The sequence below is a fragment of the Diceros bicornis genome, chromosome 35 (genome assembly GCF_020826845.1).
Source record: "Diceros bicornis minor isolate mBicDic1 chromosome 35, mDicBic1.mat.cur, whole genome shotgun sequence".
Lineage (NCBI taxonomy): Eukaryota > Metazoa > Chordata > Mammalia > Perissodactyla > Rhinocerotidae > Diceros > Diceros bicornis.
The window spans coordinates 25,941,496-25,953,193 of record NC_080774.1 but is presented as its reverse complement, the minus strand read 5'-3'; positions in this window follow the sequence as shown (position 1 = coordinate 25,953,193).

Sequence of the window (11,698 nt, the reverse complement as noted above, 5' to 3'; positions counted from 1 at the left end):
CACTGCAGTGGTCTGAGATTTGGTCTGAGACTGAGGCCTGGTGAGTTTACTGTCCTGTGCAGAGAAGGGACTGAGTGGGGACAGGGACATGTGAGTGTGTCCTCTTTGGAGTGACTGGGGAGAAAGAAGCTCCTGGAACCTCCTACAGCCAGGAAAATCCTCAGCAGTGCCTTGGGGCCATTGCAGTCCCCAAACCCAGACCCTCACTGCCCCCTGGTGGCTCAGATGGTGAGCCCAACCCCAAGGATAACCAGAGAAGATTCAGGAATCACTGCTCTGCTTCCCTTCCACCTTTCCTCCTTCTCCTTCTCTAATAGAATTTGCTCCACCCCCACCTCCACGCCCTCTTCCTATGTTCCATCTGATCGACTCCGTGCTTCCTGGCTCAGTTCCAGCAGCTCCATCTAGAATGCAATCTGTCACCTGTCACACCTTTTAACCCAGATGCTCCCCCCTCAGCACCACTGGCTTAACCCAGGGACCCTTGTCAATGGATCACTGCTTGGGATGTACACCTCCATTCGGGGTAAGGGGAATGTTGGATATAAATTGAAGCCAATCCTGAAATGCAGGAGAGAAATGAGACAAGGAGAAAACATTTTGAAATCTCAAAATGTCTAGCATAAAACCGAGTAGCAGAGACTGAGGAGGTTCCAGGAACCCTCAAAAGGATTTTATCTTCTCAGCAGCCAAGGGGATGCAGGACAGGGCTCCAACTGAGGGTCCAGCTCCAAGGACCTCCCATCAGGGAGGAGTCTTGTCTGGACACACTCGGTCTCTGGTTCCTCCCTTTGCATCACCATCATACTTTGCGCCCATCTTGGGAAAGTCAGAACTGAGAACAGTTCACCTACCTTGAGTAAAGTCTTCCACCCATGAAGAGATATGTGATTTTTTTTTTATATTTTTCTACAGAGTTGTATGTGAGGAGTAGAGAGCTGAATTGTGGCCCCAGAGATATCAGATGTAGTCATTTACAGGTCCTATAATTGTTACCATTTTGGGGGAAAGGTCCAGTGCCAATATGATTAAGGATCTTGGGATAGCAAGATTGTCCTGGATTATTCGAGTGGGTGATAAATTACATCACACGTGTCCCTGTGAGAGACAGAGGCAGAAAGATTACACAGACACACACAGATGTGCCCCACTGGCCCTGGCCTAGAGGAGAGCTGCCCACTGAACTTCTCAATGATGCTGGTACTTCTCTGCCAGCACACTCCTTATTACTGAGTAAACACTGTGTCCTCTAGGGTCTCCTGAGGACCGTCAACCCAAGGGACAGGTCCAGCACGTTTGGAGCCATCACTTTCTCAGTCCTTCTAAGGGTCATCCTGGCAGTCCGCCTGCAGACTGTCTCAGCGTCTTTGCCCGTTGAGAGTGCTTCCAGCAGAACTCCCCTTATCCAATCTTAGATTCTGCCCCTCGATCCTGTACCTTCAGAATCCATCCCGTGAACACTCTCCTGGGTCCCATCGCACATTGTTGGCTGGTTCCGCAGCTCTTATCCTCCCTAGAAGGCCCAGCACATTCCTGCCCAGGTTTTGTGGTGAGTTAATCCTACTTATTGGCCCACAAGCCTTCATAGGAGGAAGGGACAGATTCCAGGGGTGCTGGGGGTGGTGAATATTATCCCATAGGGCAGAAGCTTCTGCACCATCTTCAAACAAAGAGAGAGTAAGCATGGGCCCTAATGATTGAGAGATGGCCACTTCTGCAAGCTTGGATATTCAGAGAATTATTGATTTAAGATTTTGGTGTGCTTGGATCCACAGGGCCTCTTCTTGGGACTCAGGACCCTGTTGTTATCCATTCAGGGCACTGACCAGGCAGAGCAAAGCTGCCCAGGGGAGTGTTCACTGTTCTCCGTGCTCTGCTGCTCTTAAGATTAAGTTCTGGGAATCCGCTTTCCCTGACCTCTGTCTCAGCAGAAGAGAGGTTTTCAGCCAACAAAGAGGCTTTCTGGCTTTCACACTTAGCTTGTCCTCACTGATTTTCACTCCCAGCCTTTTAACTTTTGCAAATCATCTATCGCACTTAGAAACAATGCTACCACACTCTTCCAAAAGCTGAAGTAGTATGATTGTCTCTACATTCCTTAGAAGTACTCTTTTCTTCAAATTTTTCAAATTTGAAGTACAAAAGGGTCCCACTTTTGCATTTCCTCCTACAGGTAAATCACCCCTGTTCACCCCTGGTAAAAGTTTAAACAATTGCATTGCTCCTCTGTAGCAGAAGTTCACTGAGCTCCTACCCCCCTTATTGGGGTCTTCATTGCTCCAGAATCCGATCATCTCTGTACCTCCTTTCTCAGGCACTCCCTGTCCTGGGTAACCCAGGACTGCCCCATTTTAGCACTGAAAGATCCCTGTCCTGAGAAACCCATCAGTCTTAGGCAAATTGGGCTAGTTAGTCACCCTCCCGACACCATCTGTCACAGGCCAGATCTCCCTGGAAACAGATGCTAAGGTGGAGGTGAGCACATAGAGGTTTATTGGGGAGCGCTGTTGGCATCAACCCCTGTGCAAGGGGTGGGAGGGAGCAGGATCAGAGAATGAGACCCAGTGTGTGACACTCCAGGATCTCCAAGTCAAAGGGGTCATGCAGGAGACTGAGGAAGGATAATGCCTGGGAAGGGTGAAGGGAGAGAGAGTAGGAATAGGCAGGGGGAGACTTCAGACAGCAATGCTGATATGAGCCCTGAAAAGGGAGAAGGGCCAGAAAGGAGGGCTGGAGAGCAGGGACCTCAGAATCAGGAGCAGCAGTGAGAAAATCTCAGCCTGCCCCACGGGGAGCTCCAAAGCAAAGGTTAGCATGGAGGAGTCCCAGCTCAGCAGATGGGTGAGCCCTTGCACTAGGACGTGCTCAGTCACTGCCAGGCGGCTGCCCGGGAAACACACACCCTCAGCTAGAAAGCTAGGCAGATCCTGAAAGCATGGCACCTGGCAGCTGTCAGCCGCATCCCTGTGTCGGGTTTCCTCAAGCAGGCAGATCTGAGCGGCTCAGCCTTCAGCTGCCCTAGTTGGGCTGTGGTGCAGTCTCAGCCAACTCCAGGGGGCTCTGGAGCTGAGACAACCGTTCACAGTGCTTCCACATTGCAGCAAGACAGCCTCACTTGTATATTGGTGCATCCACCAATCATTGCACCCACGCTGCCCCAGGAAGGGGCGTGACCTTGCAGGGGCAGATCCCTCCTGGGAGGTCAATTTGGGGAAGCACTGGCAGAGAAGGACTGTCTGCACATCCAGCGGTAGGACTGACATGCCCTTCATGGGATCTGGGCCACTCATCACAGCGTCCCCTTCCTTGGCCCTTCAGCAAAAGGAAATTTTCACTTCTCTCAGTCAATGAACTCCTATAAAGGCTGGGAACGAGAAGTCCCATGGAGTGGGAAACATATAAAGCATTTCCACTACAATGTATGACACATTTAAAAACTTTTAACCATGTGAACCCCTGGTCAGTTGGAAAAAAGGCCTTCAAAGATCATATGCCTGCTGTTTTAGGCATAATTTGAAATCAGCACATCATCAAAGGAATAACAACAATAAAATACCTGTGTGTAAATAACCAGGTTATAGACTCACCAGACTGGAGGTGTGTGTCAGATGTGTGCTGGACCCCAAGGCCAGTCCCAATTGCTTGGGGTCCACAAGGGAGAGATCCCATGGAAAGCACTAGAAGGTGCTGGGTGCTTCCCTCAAGAAGTAAACAGAAGGTTTCTCTTTTGTGATCTCCTGTTACTGGGGGATTTTCAGGCACTCCAAGATGCAGGAATCACCATCCATTTTATTTTTTCTAGAATAATGTACCTACACAATCAGACATGAAACAAGACATAAGAAGCATAATTCCTGAAAATTAAGAAACAAAATGATAATCTGTGCAAGACATAACTTATAACCTATAAAACCAAAGTGAATATACTAAAGAGTATTCAAAAATAATGCCCTGTATGCCTGAGGTTTATTAGGGAGAGGGCATTAGCACAAAGGCAGCCTTGCACAGTCAAATTAAAAGGGTACAGCATTTGAAGGTGTCAAATGTATGACACTCAGCTATATTAGGTTCCTACTGTTGCTATAACTTACCACAAACTTAGGGCTTAGAATAACAGAAATTTATTTTCTTGCAGTTCTGGGAGCCTGAAGTCCAAGGTGAGGCTTACAGGGCTGAAATCAAAGCGTCAGATGGTCTGGTTTCTTCTGGAGGTTCCAGGGGAGAATCTGCTTCCATGCTTTTCTGGTTGCCAGAGGCTGGAAGCCCTTCCTTGGCTTGTAGCTACATTACTCCAGTCTCTGCTCTATGGTCACATCTCCGTCTCCTTTTCTGTCTTCAAATCTGCCTCTGCCTTCCTCTTATAAGGACACTTGTGATTATATTTAGGGCATACTAGATAATCCAGGATAACGTCCATTGACTTTGTACTAGTCAAGGTTCTCCAGAGGAGAAGAATCAATAGGATATATATATATATACACACACATCTCCATATATATATATATATGATTATAAAGAATTGGCTTATGTGGTTATAGAGGTTGAGAAATCCTGCAGTCTACAAGCTGGAGACCCAGGAAAGCTGTTGGTGTAGTTCAGTCCAAGTCCAAAGACCTGAGAACCAGAGGAGTTGATGGTGTAAATCCTAGTCTGTGGACAGAGGAAGATGAGATGAGGTGTCCCAGCTCAGCAATGAGACAGGAAAAAAAAGGAGTAAATTCCTCCTTCCTCCACCTTTTGTTATATTCAGGCCCTCAATGGATTGGATGATGCCCACCCACCTCGGGGGAGGGCAACCTGATTTACTGAGCCCATCAATTCAAATGCTAATCTCATCTGGAAACACTCCCACAAACATACCCAGAAATAATGTTTAATCCGGGCTCCCCATGGCCAGTGAAGTTGACACATAAAATTAACCACCACAGTCCCCATCTCAAGAGCTTAATCATATCTGCAAAGTATCTTTTGCCATGTAAGTTAACAGTTATAGGTTCCAGGGATTAGGACCTGGATATCTTTGGAAGCCATTACTCAGCCTTTAAATCCTCCTGAGGCACACACACAGGAAATGCTCTAAGGGGCTGTTCTCAGAATGCTTTGCACAGTAGCACACTGATATATTCCAGAAACAGGAGCTATCTGCAACCAAATTTTAAGTCACTATAAAATGACCTGTCTGTCCTTGTCTTCAAATAGTTTCAGTATTCATGGAAACCTAGAAGGCTGTCCCTATTGCTTGTCCCTATTGTCTCCACAAAGAGAGAACTCACAAGAAAGGGAAAGTTCCAGAGATGCCCACTGTTGCAATCCTGTCCTGCTCTCAGTCTAGCTACTGGAGCTCTCTTTATTCCTTCCCGATAAACTACGTCTCACCGTAAATCTAAGAGGACATCTTCCTTCCACAATCAAAGAAATCTTAGGAAGTCACTTATGCATTCTCACACTTGTCCCCACTGGGGTTCTTTTTTAAGGGATTCCATCCTTCCCATCACAGGCATGTAAGGGTTGCTGGTGTGAAATCCCCATGATGTCCCGGTTGGCACCTCCAACCTCCTGCCCTTTCCTTCCTCAATGTCCGTGAAGATAGCAGGCCCAGCCTCTGACTGGTGTTACAGAGACAAAGGACAAATGGTCAGTATGTGAGGCCACCTGGCAGAGGAAGCCTCCCCTGCTGGTCCCTGTGAAGCAGCTGCTGCTCTAGGAGGAGGAAATGAGAAGTGTGAAGCACCAACTGATGGCTAGAGTTGGACTGTGGGAAAATACTGACAGGAGAAGAGCTGAGTACACAAGACTCCAGAAGCATAAGCCCAGGTTCCTTCAGAAGTTCCACAAGAGGCTGAGCAAACATTCAGGACATATGTCGACGTATTAATTTCTTCATTCTTTCATCTAGTAGTATAACTGGAATCCTAGTTTGGAGGAGGTTTGCACACCACACAAACCCACCAGCTATCCTTTCACTGATGGGATAAAGGAACAAATTGGGAAAGATTTCATCGAGATGAAGGGGGACAATGAATGTACAAAGCTTGGTATGAGGACAGCAGATCGGGGTCTGGGGGAAGGCAATTCGGTACAGAGCACAGGTCTGTCCCTCCAATTCTCCCCCAACTCAGCCCCCATGAAATACTGCTTGAGTGTCTTGTCAAAGGAAAGAGAGGGGCCGGCCCCATGGCATCACAGTTAAGTGCGCACACTCCGCTGCTGGTGGCCCCGGTTCGGATCCCAAGCGAGTACTGATGCACAGCTTGTTGGGCCATGCTGTGGCGGCATCCCATGTAAAGTGGAGAAAGATCAGCATGGATGTTAGCTCAGGGCCGGTCTTCCTCAGCAAAAAGAGGAGGATTGGCATGATGTTAGCTCAGGGCTGACCTTCCTCACAAAAAAAAAAAAAAAAAAAAAAGGAAAGAAAGACCCTAAAGGGAAGATCTCATATGTTCCCCTTCTCTTCATTCCCTTTGCAAACTCTTCAAGACTTTCTCCAGTCACCAGGCCTTAACAACAGACCTACAGAAGAATGATCCCAGTAAAGGGCCATCTCGACCAGATTGTGGTGCAAGCAAAGTTGAATACACAGTGTCATTTGTGGTGTACCAAATCGGTCTGGACCAGGGGGTATAGGAGGCATTTAGCTGTCAACTTGTGCTGGGAGCATCTGGATTGGACCAGACAGGAGTCTTTGGGTCTCCTGCTCCTGTCTTCTATGCCGGGGATGGCATCTACACCTTGAGCCTTGTCACCCAGCAGTGATGAGCTTGTTTTCCCAGAGACCACCACCCTGGAGAGGGTTTCTGCTGTCCTTCATTATGAGATGGAAGAGGAGTTCACAGAGAAACCCATCCTTCCAGATGAGGAGGCATACATGTCCCTGCACACAGGGAAGCAGGGATGAGAGCAAGGAGGGATTCTGTGAGCTCAGGGCAGGGGTTGCTCTCACTTCCCCAGTGGACTGGGAGCACTGTGGCAAGAGCCACTGCTTATATACGACACACAGTGATAATCTGCCTCGTCCTCAGGCTGGAGCCTGGAGAAGGTAAGGGAGGCCAAGCCATCGGACCCAGAGCCAGAGGAATGGTCTGAGATCCCAGAAGGCTGAGAACCAACAGCATTGATCAGGAGTTTAGTTAAGGCAGTGCTTGGGCCTTATTGGTATCAGGACACCTCGTGATAATCCCCAATGTCACTGCTGCTTCCAGAGTTTCTGTCCCAGAACCCTGGAGGCTGAGGGAGGTTGAGTCAGGGTAGACTGAGTCCATGAGCCTGAAAACGAAAACAAAGACAGGTTGGTAAGTTCAGGACTAAGGCCATAAGTGAGCCAGCATAAAAGAAGGGGCCACCCATGCATCTACAACAGGGTCTCACCTGTGCAGTGATCAAGAGGCGTGAGGAGCAGAGGAGCCCAGCCATGGTGGAGGTGCCTGGACCCGCCTCCTGACCCCCTAGCTGGGCAGGGTAGCCTTGGGTGGGGTTATTTATCCCACCAGGCTGCCTTGTGTTGGGGCGGGGGTGGGGGGACTTCATGTATATCTGTTCACCAAGCCTTGACCATCTTCACTGCCCCCTCTGGCTCCAGACCCCAGAGGGTAGGACCCTCCAGAGTTATCTAAGAGATCTGTTTACCTCTGAAGTAGATCTGAGGTGGGGTCCCGAGGGAGTCAGAGATACTAAGCAGAAGTTACTCAAGGGAGAAGAGCTGAGACCCCAGGACCCCAGAAGTGTAAACCCAGGTTCGTTCAGAAGTTCCATAACAGGGGCTGGCCCCGCGGCTTAGTGGTTAAGTGCGTGCGCTCGACTACTGATGGCCCAGGGTTCAGATCCCGTGTGCGCACCAACGCACTGCTTGTCTGGCCATGCTGAGGCGGTGTCCCACATACAGCAACTAGCAGGATGTGCAACTACGACATACAACTATCTACTGGGGCTTTGGGGAGAAAAAGGGAAAAAAAGGAGGAGGATTGGCAGTAGACGTGAGCTCAGAGCCCGTCTTCCTCAGCAAAAAGAGAGGAGGATTGGCATGGATGTTAGCTCAGGGCTGATCTCCTCACCAAAAAATAAATAAACAAATAAAATTAAAAAAAGAAGTTCCATAACAGTCTGAACAAATGTTCATGGTAAATGTGCATAGAATAAGTCATTCTCTCATCTATTAGTATAATTGGAATCTCAGGAGCGGTTTAGTGCACCAGTGAGCCTTAACTCTCACTCCCCTTGGAGACCTGCAGAACCCCCAGACCTCTGCTCAGTGCAGAACTTAGTGAGCCCCTGGACTGTGGTGAGGGACCCTGGAGCCTAAATAAAGACTCTGTGCTGTGGCCCTGATTGTGGCTGCAGCTGCCACACAGAGGTAAACAGAGTGCTAGCCTTGTCTCCTCCTGGGCCACAGTCTCAACAACACCACCCCCGCCCACCCCTGGAAACAAGGGTTGTGTCTATCTGACTCATCCTTGTCCTACATGCTGTGATGCAGACTGGACGCTCACAGGCTCACTTCCAATACGGTAGCCACTAACCACACATGGTGAATAAGCACTTGAAGCAAATCTAGTCCACTGAGGGGCCAAATTTTTAATTTAATTTAATCTACATTTAAATTTAAAATATAATAATTCAGTTATTGTTTGGAACAACTTGGGTATGTGAATGAATCTACTTTTTCAACCGTAAATTTTATGAAATCTAAATACAGACCAAGCATTTCCGATTAAAGTTAAAATTCCTATCAGATTAAAATTAAAAGTCCATCCGAATTGAGGTGAACTGTGAAAATACATCGTATTTAGAAGACTTAGTACAAAAAAATGAAGGTAAAATCTCATGAATGGTTTTCAAAATATTGGTTACCTGTTGAAATGATAATATTTTTAATACATTTTAACCCAATGTATAGATACGCCAATATAATAAAATATATTAAAATTATTTTTTTAATTCTCACAGGTTCTCCTCTTTTAGTGACCATTCTCTAGACATCATTATGCATCCAAAAAAGCGTCTGCAAGTATAAATTAGGTGTAATCCATTAAGGCCCAGATTTTAACGCTGTGTTCATGATTCTCTCCCCAGCATCACCAGAGTATAAAGTCCACGGAAAGCACTGGCAAATAGTTATCGAATAGAAGAAATGAATAAAATATTATATATATTTGTTATCTTATTTGAAGAGGATTATATTGTATGTGTTATTCTGTACTTGATTTTTTTCACTCAACAGTAGAGACATCGCAACTCTAACATGGCCCAAAAAAGACTTCTTAGATATTTTATCCTACTTTCTCCTCTTGTTCTTCCCAATCTCAGGCAGTCAAGATGAAGTTCTAGGGGGTACCCTTGACCCCTCACTTACCCTCGTGATTTGCACCCTCCAAAAGGAAGGGCTGCTGATTTCACCTCCAAGATGTCCGCAAAGCTGCCGACCGCCACTGGGGTGCAAGCCAGATCTCCCACCAAGAACCATGTAAGGCCCACACAGCGAACATAGGGACCTTGAAAATGTACCTCAGGTTATGTCAAGATCCTGCTTACAAACTTGTAATTTCCCCTTAGCAAACCCCTTCCTCCAGCTTTCCTGTCCCATGTCTCCAGCCTCCTCCCCGCTGAGTTCACTGAGCTGCAGATCCTCCCGCCTTCCTTCCAGTGGCCCCTCAACAGCAGCCCAGTCTGGGCCTACAGCGCCCCCTGGTGGCCTACACACATGATGCCTCGTGAAACTAGACATGGTATGGGGAGGACTGGAGCAACGACCGGAAATTGTGGATTTGAAAATGCCTTGGAAGAGCAAGCCTTCGAAGACAGTCTTAGGCCATCCGGGCTGCTATGACAAAATAGATTTATTTCTGACAGTTCTGGAGGCTGGGGAGTCCAAGATGAGAGCCGTTTTCCTCATTCACAGCTGGCAGCTTCTCACTGTGTCCTCGGGTGGTGGAAGGGGTGAGGGATCTCTCTGGAGTGTCTTTTATAAAAACACTAATCCCATTTATGCGGGCTCCACCCTCATGACTTAAACACCTCCCAAAGGCCCCACCTCCTAATACCATCATCTTTAGGGGTTAGGATTTCAACATATGAATTTGGGGAGGACAATAACATTCAGACCATAGCAAAGACCAAAGAGAGTGCACTCTGGAGAGAGGAAAGTCTAATTGAATGCCCACAGGGATGGCATCCACTCCTGGGGTTACGTAAATGGAGCTAAAGAGCAGAGAGCAGCTGGCATCAGGGAAGGCCTAAGGATCTCTCCAGGGACCCCTTGTCAGACTGCCACCCTTGCTCAGGGTGAATCTTCCTCACCAAAAAAAAGAAGGAAAGAAAGGACAGCAGAAATCCCAGTCTGACTGCCCCACTGAGACACCGAGCGCTTTAGCAGGTTTTGGTCTCAGTTCCCCATGGACTCGGAGCATTGGATGTAAATGCTATGGCTGTCCAGGACAGTGATAATCAGCGGCGCCCTGAGGCTGGAGTCCAGAGATGGTCAAGGAGGTGTGCTGCCAGACCTGGAGCTTGAGAATCAAGCTGGAAGCCCTGAGGACAGAGAACTGATGGCATCTATCAGGAGTGTGGAGGCAGTTCCCAGGGCATCGTTGGTACCAGGAGGCAAGGTTATAAGTTCCAGCGTGGCTACTGCTTCTGTAACCAGACTGGAGAGTCCAATCGCCCAGGTTCTTGGTCAGCACAAGAGAAGAATTCAGACACCGACACAACGGCAACAGCAAGCAAGCAAAGATTTATTAGAGAGAAGGTCACATACACTCCAAGTGAGGAGCGGGCCATGCCACAGAATGCATCTGCCCCGTGCCTTGGGTTAGTTTTATTTTTATTTGGGCTGTTTAGAAGGGAATTAGCACTATCTGGTTATCCGCCAACAGTGGTCTTGTCACCGACTAGTGCCCTGAGGAACTCAAGGGTGGATTTGGAAGCATTTAACTGTTGTTATGTTAAGGAGACAACCAGTAGCCACCCTGAAGCTAACCAAGCCTCCCTACAGGAACTGCGCCCATGACCTCGCCTTATTTTTTGTGTGAAGATCTCTTCAAGAGAAGATTAAGCCTTATTACCATAATCTGCAGTGTAGTTGCCTCTCCCTTTTGAATATTCATTCCCCAACCAAATAAAAGTTCCTCCTTCCCTTTGTTCAGGGACGCCATGAGTTTGGAAATGATTCCTCATGGCCCCCTATTTGCTGCAAATACACTTGACTTTGTGAGACAACTTCCACTGGTGTAGAGTGTTATTTAACTCACCAGGAGGTGAGCCCATTTGGTTCAGCAACGGTCTACCTCCACCCACAAGTTGGGAGGGGGAGTTCTTGACCTTCTAGGGGAATCTCTGGAACTGTCATGGCAGTCATCCCCCGTGGAAGGGGGGCTAACGCACATGGAATTTGTATGTAAATTAAAGAAAGGTCAATGTCCTCTAGAGATATATAGCAGAAGACTTTGTATGTGATGTTTGTGCACCCATTATTTTTATCGTCACAGTTGATGGCCTCAGACGCCGGTGGCGGCACCAGGCAGGTTTCAGTTCCCCTTTATCTGCATCTTGTGGGATGCCAGCAAGACACTTCACTGATGTAGCAAAGTCTTCAGCCATGATCCCCTGCTCGTCTCTGGATGCCAGTAAGATGCTCCACTGATGCAGCAATGTCACCAACTATGATCCCCGACTCATGTCTACCTAGCTACTTATCTCACTTCCAGTG